The sequence below is a fragment of the Anser anser genome, assembly GCF_964211835.1.
Source record: "Anser anser genome assembly, chromosome: 4".
NCBI classification, from domain to species: Eukaryota; Metazoa; Chordata; class Aves; order Anseriformes; family Anatidae; genus Anser; species Anser anser.
The window spans coordinates 41762454-41779075 of NC_139724.1; the positions used below are offsets into that span (position 1 = coordinate 41762454).

At 35.6% G+C, this 16622-nt stretch overlaps 1 long non-coding RNA gene across 1 annotated transcript in view; it reads right to left on the reverse strand.

Moving 5' to 3' along the window:
- Positions 1 to 15612, reverse strand: part of LOC310898479 — a 42937-nt gene extending 27325 nt beyond the window's left edge. The window contains exons 1-5 of the long non-coding RNA XR_014583325.1: positions 15454 to 15612; positions 15313 to 15361; positions 14163 to 14344; positions 2555 to 2698; positions 1095 to 1171 (exon numbers count right to left, since the gene is read on the reverse strand). This is a non-coding gene — a long non-coding RNA (uncharacterized lncRNA). The remainder of the gene's footprint in view (positions 1 to 1094; positions 1172 to 2554; positions 2699 to 14162; positions 14345 to 15312; positions 15362 to 15453) is intronic.
- Positions 15613 to 16622: the final 1010 nt, after the last annotated feature.

Genomic DNA, 16622 nt, shown 5'->3' on the forward strand with positions numbered 1-16622 from the left:
AAGGAAAGCCAGAAAGGCAATGGATTCTTCAGCCTTTTTCTGATAATTTTTTGCACTTCTGAGGGAGATTGCAATTTCAAGTCCTAGGCAGGAGCTAAGTTTATACTACTCACAACCTATTGCTTCCTCAGCCAGCAAACACAGAGAGATGAACAACTAAGTTATTGGGAAGAAGTAATGCTATCCAGCTCTTTAGAGTAAATCTCTAGTATATGTTTTACAGCATATATCTTTTTCTTTGTTCATATAGCCTCTCTTATTATTAAGAGCAGTGCTATTAAGAGTAGTACTGAGTCTGAAAGCCTGGCAATACACAGACATACAAAAAGAAACAATCCCCCTCAACAACTAACGCCATAGTATCTCTGCTAAAATCTCTATGTTTATCAAACAGACCTTCTTGATTATCCCCTTTTTAGTTCCACCTGAATGTTTGCCTTTGCAAAGAAAAGGTAGAGACTTGGCCCCAAGTGTTTTTACTTTAACAGAACTCTGATTATTTTTTTCTTATTCAGTTCAAAAATAGAAGCAGATGGAGTCCAACGTCCAAGTTCTTTGGAGCCTAGAATACCAGATCTGTAAAATGGGACTAACAATAACTTCATGTGTGCTTTTATTTCAGATTTTTCAGTGAAAGTTATAAACTGCATACATATAAGCACTACAAATAGCCATAAAACAATGAATAGTCTCATCAGCTCATAAGGTAAAGGAAAAGTAGAAAACAAAACTGCTGTAAACAGTTATGCAGTGTTGTAAATGAGCACAGGAAATGTAAAGTATTCACTGGCATTTAACCCTGTAATCACTGAAATGCTTTGAGACTGAGAATGTCTTCTGAACAATTTTTTAAATCTTAAATGTCATGATGAAAAAACAGAGAATGCAAAGAGTGTAAGAATTTTACTGAGAGCACTAGATTGGCTAGCACTGGTAACAATAATGAATATTAAGACAAGAAGAGGAAAAATGTTGCATTTATGTGCATGGATTAAATACATCATTAAGCATTAAGTTGATTTATTTTAATTACAATTTTCAACAAATTTACCAGCCACTTACAGGTAAGATAAATCAAACCGTATGTGACTTACCTTTAAAGTGGACAGAGACTTACTCCCACTCAGGAATTTCCTTTAAATATTATTGCATATTGTGTTTTCCAGGGGCGCTTAGAAATTAAAAATATTGCAGTGTGTTAAGGTAGCAAACATTTTGGTGCCAAAGGATGCATTCAAAAACTATTCTAAAGAACATTCTGATATAGACCTTTAATTTAGCTTAGCATTCACTCTGCAGGAAGCCCAAATGCTTTTGCATTAACACACAATTGCTATTTACAAAGAAGGGATCAAACTATAATATGATAAGGACATTTTTTCTTTCTCATTTTATTTCCAGAAATCACACCTGAAACACACCATCAAATTTTTTTTTATATTAATGCTACTGAAGTAACAGATAACAAAACACCCTAATGTCAAAAGTCATTTCATTTTTCCATCAAGAAGAATGAGGCCATCTCTAAACATATTAAAATATTACTCACTTTGACAATAAAACTAGTTCCAAGACATGAACTATTGCTGTATTAGAGAAGGGAGGCAATCAGTATTTTTCATTCTCTAAGAATCTCTATAATACAAAAAATCCATCATGTCTAATGGAATCGGTAAGTACCTGGAAGGCAAATGTCTTTTCTTATTTCCAGTGTGAAATCTGGTTTGAAACAAGCACTTATAGTTAATTCACTTCTCTAATACCCAGAAAAGTTTGACCAATAATGAATGAATATTATCAACATCTTTTTTTGGAAATGACATAATTTTTTCATTATTATTCCATAGTGTATTGTTGTACTACTAAAGACTCCTAAAGGGATGCATATGAGGCTACACTTAAAACTCAACTGTACTTCGAATGGTAGTATTACCAGATTTCTATCTAAAGCAGATAGTTTATCAAAATTGTTAACTGTTATAACCCATTGCTATTATATTTTTTTATGCTAATCTAAAATACCAGTTATTAGGGTTATTACAGTCTCTAACACTAATGACAATATTTGTGTTCAATATATTGCATTCTATATAGGTATTTTTAAATGTGCCTCATGTCAGATACCAATTCAAGCAATATGGTTGTTAAAAATACAATTCCATGCATTTCATTATCAAAAGCTTCATTTTGACTGAGTGGTAATCATCACTCATGAATTTAATGAAACATATGCTTAAAAAAGAAATGCACAGGAATGATGAGTAAATTTTTAAAATTAGTTTTTATGTAAAAATCAAGAACTTAAATATTTTAGCTGTGACAAGTTGTACAAAAGATCCTTTCTCTGACAATATTTAAGTTGCTGCTGCTGTGTACCAGCCATAATGGTCCAGTGATCATCACACAGGCTATTATAGTTTTGTACTTGGTATAGTGTATCTAATCCCTCTAACTTTATGCATCAAGAGGCTGGATTATTGTGATGAAACGCCTCCTTGCTGGGGAAAGACGGAGTTCTCTGTGAATTTGGGACAGTTACTTAATTTTTACTTACCTATAACTCAGTCAAAATATCCCCTTGAAAATGTTTACTTTCTTCTTCACTGAGAAGCAACCTATGAATCCAACGAATTCACCCTCCCTTTGATCCTAATAAAACACTGCTTTGTCACATATCCAGTGGAGTTGAGTCCCATACCTAAGACAGAAGCAAGCCTGCATGAGACTTTTGCATTGTATTGCTTTCACAAGCAGTGAAATATAGCTAAAGGCCTTAGTTCTCTCATACTGTAGTATTCAGGACCTTCATAGGATGGGGAAAAATACTATCCTAATTTAATTTACAGAAATTGTTACAATTTAAGTTTACCATCAGTTTTATCACCAACATTAATTACTTAAGTCCGTGTGACTTTGGGAATGATAATTGCAAGTAGCTTGCATTTCACACATTTAATGGGGATTAGAACATGAAACATATTGAGATTAGAGAACAGGAAGCTGAATCCTTCTGCCAACACTGAACCACAGCATACATACGTCTTCAGGTTGATCCATGAACAAGAAACTTGTTCAGGGTCTTTCAGTTGCATTTTTAATATCTTTATGGCTAGCAACTTCCTGTCACCCTTACTAAAGCAACCAATTCATTGCCACCTAGAAATAAATGTCATGGTACCTAAATATCTACAGCTCCCTGCAGATGATGAGCACAACCAACTCGTGATCTTGAAACAGCTTCCTTTTTACCACCAACCAGAGCTATATTTGAAAGGACATAAATACACGTGTGCTTCAACATCCTCGTCAAAGCCTCTAAGCTATCTAGCCACTTTTTTTTCACTTGGGCTTTTAAAAACTGCAATATTTTTGAAAACATGGATGTAAATAAATCATTTTTATGGTGTATTGAATCATGATTTTCTTTAATTTAAAATTGCTACTTTCTTTGTTTGATGCATATCATTTTGCAAATACGCTTTGGTTAATGGGACTTTACAAAGTGAAAAATTAATGATCAGATTTGTTATTTAAAGACCAGTAGCTAATGTCTCTTTTCTGTGTGAAAATATAAGCACAAAAGCACAGACTGAACTCTTAGTTACTATGGTGATATCATGAAGCATGGTAGAAAATGTTATTTTAAAGCAATCTTCTATTTCCTATTCAAACAGTTAGTACAAAGTATTCTCCAGTATATTTAGTTAATAGCAGATCAATGGCTTTGTTCCTCTTCTGCCAGGAAAACTATAGACAAAAAGGAATCATACTGCTTAACAATATTGCTATGGGAGACTGGATTAAAATAATCAATATAGCTTTTAACGCTTGCTTTTCATTTTAAACAAAACTTTCAAATTCCAATTCTTGGATTGTCTCCTACCAGTAATTGTATTGGATTACGTTATAACTATTAATTCCCATAGAAACTAACTGTTGTAACGTAAGAATTACTGCCCCACATCAGATGCATGTCCATCTTCTCTGACACCGTTTTTTTCAGAGTGCCTAATCATACACGCCCTACCCAAAAACCCAAGAAAACTCAGGAGAAAAAAGTCAGTGTGATAGTCTCTAAGTCTCTTATGCCATATAGGGCTAGCACAAACACTAAGTGTGGTTCCAATATCAGAACGATGTTGGGTAACTCACCATGGAGCTGTCAGTTTAGCCTTAACTCCCAGTTATATTGACTACAGAGATTTAAATTCTCAGGTAGAAATCCAGTGTCTAAATTACATAAAACCTGTTGGAATTATAACTCAAACAGTAAACAACACAATGAAGGGCTTACTCCTTTTAAAATCAACATGAAATGTTGATTTGATTGAAATCAAATGAAACAGTACACTTCACATCTCAGGATAGGATCAGAAAGTCTCAAATCAATCAAGTAAATTAAAATTGTTGTTATATATGCATGTTTATCATGACTAACATGGCACTGCAGGTTTGTACCAATTCTGAACAATAAAACACATTGGCCATAGTCACAGGTATGGTAAGAGACCACAGTTTCATCAGTGAAAAAAAAAATCTGGTGTATATTCCCTAAGGAACTATTCTTCCAAATTCTACCACTATCTACAAAACAAATATCTTATTGCTGCATGGTGACAGTATTGCCTTATCCTGCATTATCTGACTGAAGTGCCAACACACTACTAAACAGTTCAGTGTTCAAGTAACCATCTGCTATTAAACCTTTCAAAGAACAGGGCACTGATTTATGAAAGGAAACTAGCCACCTAAACTTGACAGGTATTAATTATCACTTTGCTAAAAACTATATGAGTTACATATTCAACCATATATATAGGTAGAAAGAGTTAAGAAAGTAGCAAAGCGTGGCACTTAGGATAATGCATCATTATAGAGTATCATGTTGATTAATAGTAAAAACAAAACTAAAAATTTAAAAGCAATTTTCATAACTTCAGTTCATGTGTGACACCAGGAAAGCTTGCTATTCAGAAAACTAGAACAAATTATTCTTGTTAAAATAAAACAGAAAAAATAAAAATTCCCAAAGAAGGTTAATTTTTCAATAACGTTATTGTGTGCATGGTAGTTCTTACATTACGAATTGACTATCCTCCTCTCTTTTAGGTTTTCAAATGCCACTTAAGGCCTCTCTTACAAGGAGCATGAATAAATAGCTTGCTGTATAACAAGTATGCTCTTTCAGTTATATATGCCCAAATCTTTGACAAGTGGCCTGGAAAGAGTACAGGGATGCCATTCAGATGTGCAGGGAAGGGATCAGGAAAGCCAAGGCACAGGTGGAACTGAACTTGGCAAAGGATGAAAAGAACAACAAGAAGGGATCCTATAGGTACATTAGTCAGAAAAGAAAGGCTGAGAGTAGGTGTACCTCCTCTGACAGATGAGAAGGGAAAACTAGTAACAACAGACATGGAGAAGGCTGAGGTAAGCTCTTTGCTGCAGTCTTCACTGCCAGTCAAGCTTCCCATGTCTCTCGTTTCTCTGAATCTCTAGGCTGGGGCTGGGGGAGCAAAACCCCTCCCACTATAAGCAAAGAGCAGGTTGGAGACCACCTGATGAAACTGAACAGGTACAAGTTTATGGGGCCCGATGCCATGCATCCCAGGGTCCTGAGGGAACTGGCTGATGGAGTTGCCAAGCCTCCCTCCATCATACTTGAAAAGTCATGGCAGTCAGGCGAAGTCCCTGGTGACTGGAAAAAGGGAAACATCACTCCCATTTGTAAAAAGGGTCAAAAGGAGGACTCAGGGAACTACAGCCTGGTGAGCCTCACCTTTGTGCCTGGAAAGACCATGGAACAAATCCTCTTGGAAGCAACATTAAGGCACATGCAAGACAAGGATGTGGTCTGAGACAGCCAGTACAGTTTCACCAAGGGCAAATCGTGCCTAACCAGTCTGGTGGCCTTCTTTGAAGTCACCTGTGATTTGGGGGATATCTCTATCTGCAGTTGAAAAAGTGGTCATAATTTTAAGGTTTTTCATAGATAGATGGGCATATTTCTAGAGAAAGAAAATAGTCGAAGATTAATCACTGAAATGTACCAGTTTCAGGAGACAAACTTACCCATGACTTCCAATCAAATGATATTTGCCAAGAAAACAAAAAAGGGAAAAAAAAATCTTGTCATTTTTGAAACACTTCATTTTACAACAAAATTTTATATATATTTATGTGTTTACACACACATGCTAGAAACTGAGTATATTTGCTTTCATGAGTCAGGAGACCAAAGTTAACATTTTTTACTCTGAGCAAGACCGAAAAGGGCTAGGACTTGGTGCTCCACCCTGACTGAACACTATGCCCTTGAACCACACAAAGAGGAATAGCAGTACCTTGGCCTCAAACCCTACTGTAGGCAAGCCCAAGACTTCCCAATTTCCTCTGCTTGGCTAAAAAAAGGCTGCAACAGAAATGTAACAGATCTTTTCAGGTTCAGGAGACCTTTTTTTCTCTTCCTTACCTTCTAGAGGGAAAATATATCTTTTTTTTTACTTCCAAATTCAGCCTCCTTGAGCTATACCTGAAGCATCCAACATATTTGGAAAAGAGTGATAAGTACTGAATAATCTGTCATGTGACCCAAGATTAAGGTTGGTCATTTTAACATCTCATGTATTAGAGTGAGATGAGGTGCCTCTTGTTTAAAAATTATTCCTCTGTAATTTATGTTGTCTAAAAATGATCTGGTTTCAGAGACTGGCCCTGTTACTTTTGTTCATATTAAAGCTTGATTTTGCAAATTACTAAAGACTACACAAGGCTAGACATGTCACGTGCTTAATTTTCAACATATAGCTAGCATTAGTGATTTAAATGTCATTACTGATAAATATGGTTTTGTGTGCCCTTCTGTCTTAGGTCAAAGATCATCTAGCAGCCCTAAAGGCTACAGAAAAAAATAAAATAAAAAATCCACTTAAACAAACATTTCTGGACTGAGACCTTTAATTTGCAAACAATATCAGAATTGTTTTCTGACAAGTATACTACCAAATTACTTCATTTTTATTTTTGTTAGATGAATGGACAAACATACTGAAATTATCGGACAAGCTGTTATTTTCTGCAAGAATATTCACAATGCTCTGCTGATTTACATTATGATGTCCTTAAAAAGCTGGAGTAAACTGTTCATCATAACTTCATTTTCTAACTAACTAGTCTTTCTTGGCTTCTTGGGAAACAGTGCTCCACAGGTATTCTTTATAGGCAACAGATTAAAAACTAAGGATAAAGTTCGCCAATGTTTAAATATCTGTTGTTTTACTTGTGAGGAAGAACAGCCACAGGAAAAGAAAGAATAAACCCAATGCATTTAAGCATTTAATTCTACAAGATTCCCTTCATAGACTCCTATTCAGATTTACTTAATTTTTGATAAAACATTTGCTTACAAGATATTCCTCAGAACAATTTTTTCACTATAATTTGCCTGGAGGAGAGAAAAAAGCAGTCATTGTGCTGACTAGTGACGACAATTTAATTAATAATTTTCTTTTTAAATTAATATCAAGCATACATACAAGCATCCTGACAATACTGGCCACAGTGATGGCTTGAAGAAGCCTATAGCCGCTAATCTTCCAAAACATAAATAAAGAGCATTATGACTGATACCTTTCCTTGGCCTACAAAAACAGATAATTATGATTTGGCATTTCATATATCACTACATAGATCAAGGAATAAAAATATTTTGCTGGAATGTATACATACATGGCTGTACATTCATGTAGTGGTACATGTTGCCAGGCTTTTCACATCTTGTCAGTCATCACTATTGCCTCTGTCAGAACTAGCCACCAGACTTTAACAATGAATGATACAACCCAGTATAGCAAATTCCATTTTCTCATCCTCTAACAAAGTTCTGATTTGTTAAAACTTTGTGTGTGTATATATATATATATATGTTTGTGTCTATATTATATACATACACACAGGTAGCACTAAAACTATGAAGTCAACTTTATTCAGATATTTGGTGTATGCTGTGCCAAGAAGCATTATGGGAGAAAGAAACATGAGACTGAAGACAAAACTGAGGAGTAAGATGAAGGGTCACAAACACCAAAAATATACGAGCATTCTTTTACTAGAGATTACAAGCACCTTGCTGTAAGGAAACTGAATTTGTGCTCTAAGCTCTACATGATATGTATTTACCTCCTGTGGTTCTGCTATAAAAGTATCCATAAAATGATGAAATTTGGATACAGGAGGTTGATTTGCCTTTTTCTAGAAAGTGCCATAGAAAAGAGTTATATTTTGTTTGGGAAGATTTATCCTATCTTATATTGAGAAGGATGCTATTTATTACTGTTATGTAACCAGTGGAGCTTTGGAAATTAGTAGGCACAGGGCATGACGCTTTAAGCAATGGTTCAAATAAAACAAAATTAGTTTTTCTCCTAGGATATGACCATGTCATATGGTCATATCCAGGCCTCACAAACAGAGAAAATCAGCCCTCATAAGGAAAGGTTGAAACATTCTACCAGCTGAGCAATTTAAATTCTAAACATTTACTAGAAGACACAAAGGTCAGATATGTACCAGTATCTCTAGACACATTGATATGTTATCTCCTTCTCTGAAGGAAAAGAATTATCAGAGAGAGATTGTAGATGAGAATCAGAAATTAGATGCAGACACTTCTAGAAACTGTATCAGGTGAAATCCTGCCCATGGGATGATACCATCCCAACCTCAAGTTCCAAAATATCTGCTGCTCAAAGGGGAATACTCAAAATAAGACCAAAAGCATACTATTCTTGCTGAGCATCCTCTTATTCTTAAGATGCCAATTATGTGATATGTTAGGTTCACAAAAATATTTTGGGATATGAGTAATAACAAGCTAACAGTCAGGGAGTAAGGATGCTAAAAGTTTATCAGAAACAGTGACTCTGATAATGGATGTTTGGATAATTGGGATTCCACTGTTGTTTTTTTTTGGTGGTGGTGGTGGTAGTTGTTTTTTGTTGTTGTTGTTTGGTTGACTGGTTGTTGGCGTTTTTTTCTTTTTAAAAAAATATACAGAACGCTGTCTTACTTTGGAATAATGAAAACAAAATGAAAACAGCACAGTTAATTTGATTCATTTCAGCCCATCTCCAAAGCTTTGTTTCTCCAATCTGTTCAGTTTCTGCTATTGGTTAGAGTTGATCTCCCTCCTAAATGAACCTTTTTGGAGGGATAAATCCATTTATAAATGGGAAACAAATCAAGCAGGCAGGCAGAGTAGTGTTTCTGTGATTGCTGAGCTGTGACAAAGTTTTTTATCTAGGAAAGAGAAAAGGACTGCAATAAACTCATTTTAAAATGCCTACAGTTCTTGGTGCAAACACCAAATTAAGAGAGAGATATCCACTAGCCCTGGCACAGGTTTAGCTTGACAATGACTGGCTAACACACAGGAGTGGATCACTAACAGGGAGAATGACGTAGCCCATAATAACCTACGTTTACTAGTAAAAACATTTGTGTAGAAGCAAAACATAACAAAATAACCCAGGGTTCTGGTTCTTCTTCAGAACCTGCTAACCTGCTAGACTCATCCACATAGTAGGAAGATGATAACTTTAAATATTTTTAGCAAATCTGAAAACACATAGAATCACAGAATTATTAAGGTTGGAAAAGACTCCAGGATCACCTGGTCCAACCATCACCCTACTACCAATGTCACCCACTAAACCATGTCCCTAAGCACCATGTCCAACCTTTCCTTGAACACCCCCAGAGACAGTGACTCCACTACATCCCTGGGCAACCCGCTCCAATGCCTGACTACTCTTTCTGAGAAGAAAATGCTCCTAATTTCCAACCTAAACCTCCCCGGCACAACTTGAGGCCATTCGCTCTAGTCCTATTGCTAGTTACCCATGAGAAGAGGCCGACCCCCAGCTCCCCACATCTTCCTTTAAGGTAGTTGTAGAAAGCAATAAGGTTTTAGGGGTGAAGGACTGGAGATAATACAAATAGAGAAATTTAAATTTCATGACTCAGTCACTGCAGGTCTTAAAATCATGTCTAAGTTAAACTGCAAGGAGGATAAGTATGAGACCTACATTTTAGCAATTACCACAAACAAAAGAAATTAATTTGACTGATTTTCTTTTCCAGCCACTTCATCAGAACTTCACACACACAAAAAAAACTTCTTTAAGGTAATTTGAGCTGAGCTTGGTTTGCATTGGTTCAAAGTTTGAAAATCCAAAAACCTAACCCCATAATCATGTCTGACTTTACCAGAACAATGAAAAGCCCAGTGATTAGGGCAGACAGTTGTACAGGGAAATGCTAGTTCTAGGGTTCTGCTATTCCATTTCAATACGAACAACTATAACCTAATCTTCTCATAACCCTCGTGAATTCCCTAAGCAAAGGAACATGAATTATTCTAAAATAAATTGCAGTCAGGCTCTCCTCCTTGAGATGTTCCATCCCACAAATAAATAATTATTATTTAGGCAGTAGTCCAAATAATGGTCTCACTAGAGAGAAGCGAATACTAAAATCCTTTCCCACTGAAAAAGGGGAGTAAAAAAGAAGATAGGGGACAGCATTTGTTGGTTTCTCAGCACTGCTAAGAAAAGAGCTTTGAACACCCTTAATGAAAACAGAATCTTTGGCTCTGTGCACAGCTCTTGTTCAGATGAGTTCTTCAATTTTTTTCAAAAGTTTGATGAATTTTTGGAAAATCTTGGCATAATATCTGATCTTTGCCTTAAGACCTAAAAAGCTTTCTGAAGGTTTTAAAAGGGAAAAAATGATCCAAATATTTCTGTTGTATTTTTCTGTTTTGTTTTGTGTTTTTTTTTGGGGGGAAGGTTCTCTGAGAAGAACTTTTATTGTTTTGACAAGTCTGTCTGTCATTTGGAAAACTCAATTTTAAATGAGTAAAGTGACAAAATTGTAAAGAATTGTAACATTTCCAGGTCAATATTTAAATCTCATTTGTATCACATGTAATTTGAATAGAAGTCAAATGGAGAGTATTTTCAAGGGCTTCATATATAAATATACAGAAAAGTAAAACAAGCTGATATTTTATCAATTTTAGAATACCTCTGTGTGTGATTACTAAGAACTGGAGGTATGGCATATCAAAGTTTATATTGTGATTTTTAAACTGATTAAGTCCTTTTAGTATTAGAGGAACAATGCTAATTTTCAGAGACCTAGACTTCTGAGGATTTGATCATACTTTGCACAGAAAATATTTTTTACATTTAAATGCTCACTTTCCAATTCTCTTCTTCTATAGAAAAAAAAAAAAGTTCAAAGAAAATATTTGAGCTGTTCCTTCATAATCTCTATTCGTACATAAGTTCTTTGAACCTGAGCTATTGTGTCTGGGTCTCACCCAGTGGAGCTTTTAAGTTATTTGATCTGGAACTATTTGGTTTTGTGCCTCATGGACGAAGCCCTCTGGACCCATCTGACCTTAAAAGAATTGCTGTTGACTCAGACATCCTTAATTCATCTGTCAACTCTAGCAGTAGTTTGACTGAAGCTAAAGTTAAATCATCCTTTACCTAAGCCAGCTTGCTGGAATCCATGTGGTCTAATTGAGGCACCTTTTTAATAAGAAAGACCCTTCACTAAGCTCTTCTTAATAAACACAAGAGAAATGCATCATAAACATGAAAATCCTTATGTGTTGTAAGACAAATTTATGCAGGCATTTTAAAAACCATGAGACAATTTGTTCATACGTAGCTACATTAATAAGGGCTAGTACAACTCAAATTTGACATTTTCAAGGAGTTATTTCTGAGTTACTTCATGGCAAAAATTCTGACCATAATGTATACAAGATGACATACTTTTGTCATGTCAACAGAACACAAAAACAACTGAAAAGGCACGGCCAATTTTTTAAGTTTCACGTAACTGGAAGTGATTTACCAGAGGATCAAGGCTATTTGCTTTTCCACCCATAGAAATACTGGCTAATATAAAACAACCCACTAAGTTTTGTGGTATTGCAGAAGCATACACAGATTGAACTTGCAACAATTCCAAATGAGCTTGAATATGGAAAAAAAAAACAAAACAAACAAACAAAAAAAACTCTATTACAAAAGGAAAACGGTGATGAAAGGTTTGTTTATAAATTCTGTAAAGGGTAGGGAGATTAATAGGGTTCTCATTCTATCTACAAGATGTGGTGGTAATGCTTGAAATAGGCTGTGAGGATTTTTACAGCAGACCATGATCAGGTACTGCACAATGGTCACATCCAAACAGCAGCCTGAGCAACAATCTTTATTGTGCCAGTCATATTCAGCCTCTGTGCCACTCATTTTTGGAAAGTGTGAACTGATGCTAAGCTTTTTGGATTAAAGGCATTATGGTAAATAATGAAAAAAAAAATAATAATAATAAAAAGATTTTAGAAATCAGTAATGCACAGTAATGGAGTGAAATGCCATTATATTGCAGAACTCAGTAAGCACCATGCATTCAAAATTGTTCTGACCTTAATGTCATACTCCTAAAACAAAGATTATAGGTCATGATTACATTGCTGTCCTAGGAGCAATTCTGGAAAAAAAGAATAGCAGTCTGACTACTAGAATAGCATTTCAGACTGACTGGGAAGATTGTCTAGCTGTAGGATTTAATATAGTCTTTAGAGGTATAAACAGGTGGATATTTGGAAAAAAATGTAAAGTTCTGGTATTATTTGAGATGTTTACTGGGATAAGATACTCAAATCTATTCTCCACACATTTAAAATGATGTAACAAAATTTGAGAGAGTAGAGTAACAAACTGCAAGAATGATTTAAAGGCTGGAAAATCTGCCTTACAGAAAGATTTAAGAGGTTCAATCTATTTAGCTCATCAAAGTCAAGCTTAAGGGATCTATACAAACAGACATGGAAAGAGGATATCATACACCAGAGGGCTTTTCCACATAGTAGGCTAAGATACAATTGTATGCTTTGGCTGGAAGTCAAAGCTCAACAAATGCAAATCAGAAACAAGGTATTTTTTAAGCAGTAATTATTAACTGGTGGGGAAATTTAATAGGGGGGTGTCTGGTTTCTCTCATATTTTAAATGTTTAAAATAAACCTAGATTTCTCCTTTTGTTTCCTAAAAACATGATCTGGCATCATTTGATGTTGAGCTGGAAGATTATGAGCCTATCCCCACAGTCTTCTGAAGACAGCTCCAAATTTGTATTGCTCCCTCTCTGGAACAGCAGGGGGGACAGCTTGTGTCTAGTCTGTTCAGCACAGGAAGGGAAAGTTCTGGTCCATCTGAAAAATTCTGCTATAGCCACATCTGTTAAACGCCCCTGTGGGTTCAACCAGTGAATTGGGTCCTGTTCTAGTTAATAATAGTTCTTGGTGAACTTATCTGATCTTCTAGATGAGATGGATCTCCAGAAAAAGCCTCTAGAAAATACCTGTTTTTCACCGTTATTATTGCTACGTGTATAATCTTGTTATTTAAAAAATGGAAAACATCTTGCATGTAGGGTGAAGACTATTTTTTAGCCCAGATAATATTTTAACAGACTGAAATTCCACATTCATTAAGAAGCTGTACTGACAATATAGTTTAAATTGCCATGCACTTAGTGCACTGCTATACACCTAGAATATTCCCTTTACAGTGCTCTTCTGGGTCCTAGGGTTGATAGTTTCAGACTTACTCCAAAAGAGAGGAGGAAGGTGACAAAGCATCCTGAGGTCTCTTGGGAAGATTTTGATGTCCTTGGTGGGGGGCTTCTTCCTTCTGTGTTCTGGGCTTACTTAGGTTTATTTGTATATGTTTTTCTTGTCACAGTCTGCTTCCATCTTAGCAATGCCCAGCTAAAACATGAAAGCTGCAAAAGATTTTTCACCAGCCCAGTGAACACAAAAGGTTTGGTTGCTTGTTATGCAGGGACCACCAAGGTGTGCCAGGCCATCCCCAGAGCCAGAGACAGCAGAGAAAGTAATGAATGATCACTTGCCCCCTTGACAATTGATATGCCACCCATCTAAGCTTAAATAGAACCATGGCAAGCCAAGACAGCCATGAGAGCTGGTACTATCAGGTTGGTTCAAATCCTGTTGCGACATACTAGTAAGTGGCAAAAACTGTTTTTACTGGACTACATTTGAAGAGACTATAGAATGACTACCTTAGCTGTAGACATCAACATTTCATCAGACTGCATCACCCATTCAAATTGTCAACATCTGCAGCTTTTGTAAGTTTAGGAGCAGATCACATCAAGCACTGTGTAGAAGAAACTGATATCGGAAAGGATTGAACTTTTAGGTGCTTTTAGGACTCCTACTGTTAGTCCCAGTTTTTAATGACCTGATAAAGACAGAAGAAAGATGTTAGCTTGTCTTGTGTAACCTTAATAATGTCTTGGCTGCTAAGTTTAGTTAAATAAATACCTTCTCTTGTTATTTGTTTTTGTTTTTGTTGTTGTTGTTGTTTAAGCAATTTATCACATAATCTTCCATCTAATTTCCACTAATAACTACTTTTGGTTCCTGTAATAGAATGCATAAACCCCTTACCCAGAAAGTTGCTCACTACGCAATGTTACAGCTTTAGCTGATCACAATTAGCACTCAATATGAGTCCTGAACCACAAGGAGTCCTAAGATTCATAATTTTCATCACAGTTGGTATAACTGTAAATGTTATTATTCATATAGAAAAATTAGCCTTTAAAGGTTTGCAGCTATATTACTACTTTCTGAAATTTAATCAGCACTTCAATGCAAAACTGGTATTAGTGCTCTGAATGGCAGGGAACTTCCTATATCGATGGGGAACCTGAATGGAAAGTAGCTGCATAGGACTTCTACCAAAAGGAAATGTTAATTTACATTTAGATCCGAATGCAGATTACTTCATGTATTTCCCACAGTAACGATTCACTTTTAGTATACTGCACGTATGAATCAAGGGACCAAAGGAATGGTTTCTCCTTCCTTTGGTTATTGTAGATATTTTTTTTCTCTAAAAGTAAATAATAATCAGAATCCTTCATTAGCTGTTTTCAAGGCCCATATTCCTTTTCAGGTGATACAACTTCAGTCTTTCTGATAAGCTTCTTCTTATAAACCTGGTATTTAATCACTCGTTTTATCTTTTTTTTTTTTTTTTTTTTTAAATACAGGTACTAAAATATCACTAAATTAGAATTCAAAGCCAAGTATAGGAAAAGATGTTTATTGGCAGTGTCTGCCATACTTAAAACAAAAAAAAAAAAAAAGAAAGAAAAGTGCCTTATTATCATTATGCACCTCAGGCAGTATTTAGATACTTACCTTGACCTGATAGCAACTGAAAGCTTTCAGAAGCTATTTGAATTTGGCCCTGTAAAAGCAGCAATAAAAAATTACAATGGAATATTAAAATGCATACAATGAACATTAGAATTACTCCTAATGTTTTTGTTAAAGACTTACATAGTTGAAGGCCACGTAGCACAAAAGTTTCCATTCACATTAAGTTCACAATCTTTGAGAGAAAAATATGGGAATGAAGTTAACATAGGTAGAAAATCATGAGCATAATGTGTAGGCAGGCCTCAGATGAAAATCCATCACCAGCATGGTAGGTGGGAAGCAACTGTGGGGAACAGACAAATGGGATAAGAGACTGGGGAGAGCAGTGACAGAAGCAGTATTTTCAAAAGAAAGCAAGCACTCTGTTTTGTAGCTGCACTACTACCAATAACATTTTTGTTTTAACAACAAAAAAAAATATACATTCACGTATTTCACAACTTTGGGTTCTGCTGTTATGTCATTGAACACTTTACAGGCCAGAAAAGGCTTCAGCTTTTTACTTTTAGTACAGAACATGCATGTTTCATACCCCTCAGTTGGCATCCCACTTGCATTTTCAACATGGGTTTTAGAAGACGGTATCCTTTGAGGGTAGATTTTACTCTCAGCAAGTAGAGTAGGTTTATGCACATCTTCCAGTAAAGGCAGAGATTAAGATCATTAGGTCTTATGAGAGGGCAAGATTTTACTGAAGAGCATACTAATTCCGGGGTACATACATCGTAGCAGTGGACTATTTGTAGAAAAGCATGAAAAAATATAAAAATATTTCACAGCACTGAGTGCTGACAACCAGCAGAAAGCTGCAATTCACCAGAACATACCTCTCTGCAAGTGAAATTATCTTCAAGCTCAAGTATACAATTTATGGAGCAAAAGTTGAACATACACACACACGCACACATAGGGAGTCAGCTATTGCTTCACTTTCTTTTGAATTGCTTTCTGGTATCAGATATCAGTCCTGAACCTGCGGAACCTGACTGTTTAATTGTAAAAAGTTTTTCTTTCTTAATCCTAATATCAATGTGTTTGTGCACTATTTAGAGTGCTCCTCAGGAAAACTCAATAGTCAGGCTTTTTTACGAATCGTTCAAAGAGTAAAGAGACATATGGGTGCAAACCATTTTGCATTTCATTATTTCTTTACCTCATATATTGATTTGTCAAAGAGGTGAGAAAACACCCGTTTGTGAAATAAACATTGAAAAAAAAACACTTTTTTTTTTTTTTTCCTGAGAAATCAGCAAGCAATAACAAATCACAAAGAATATTCAGTTCTTCAG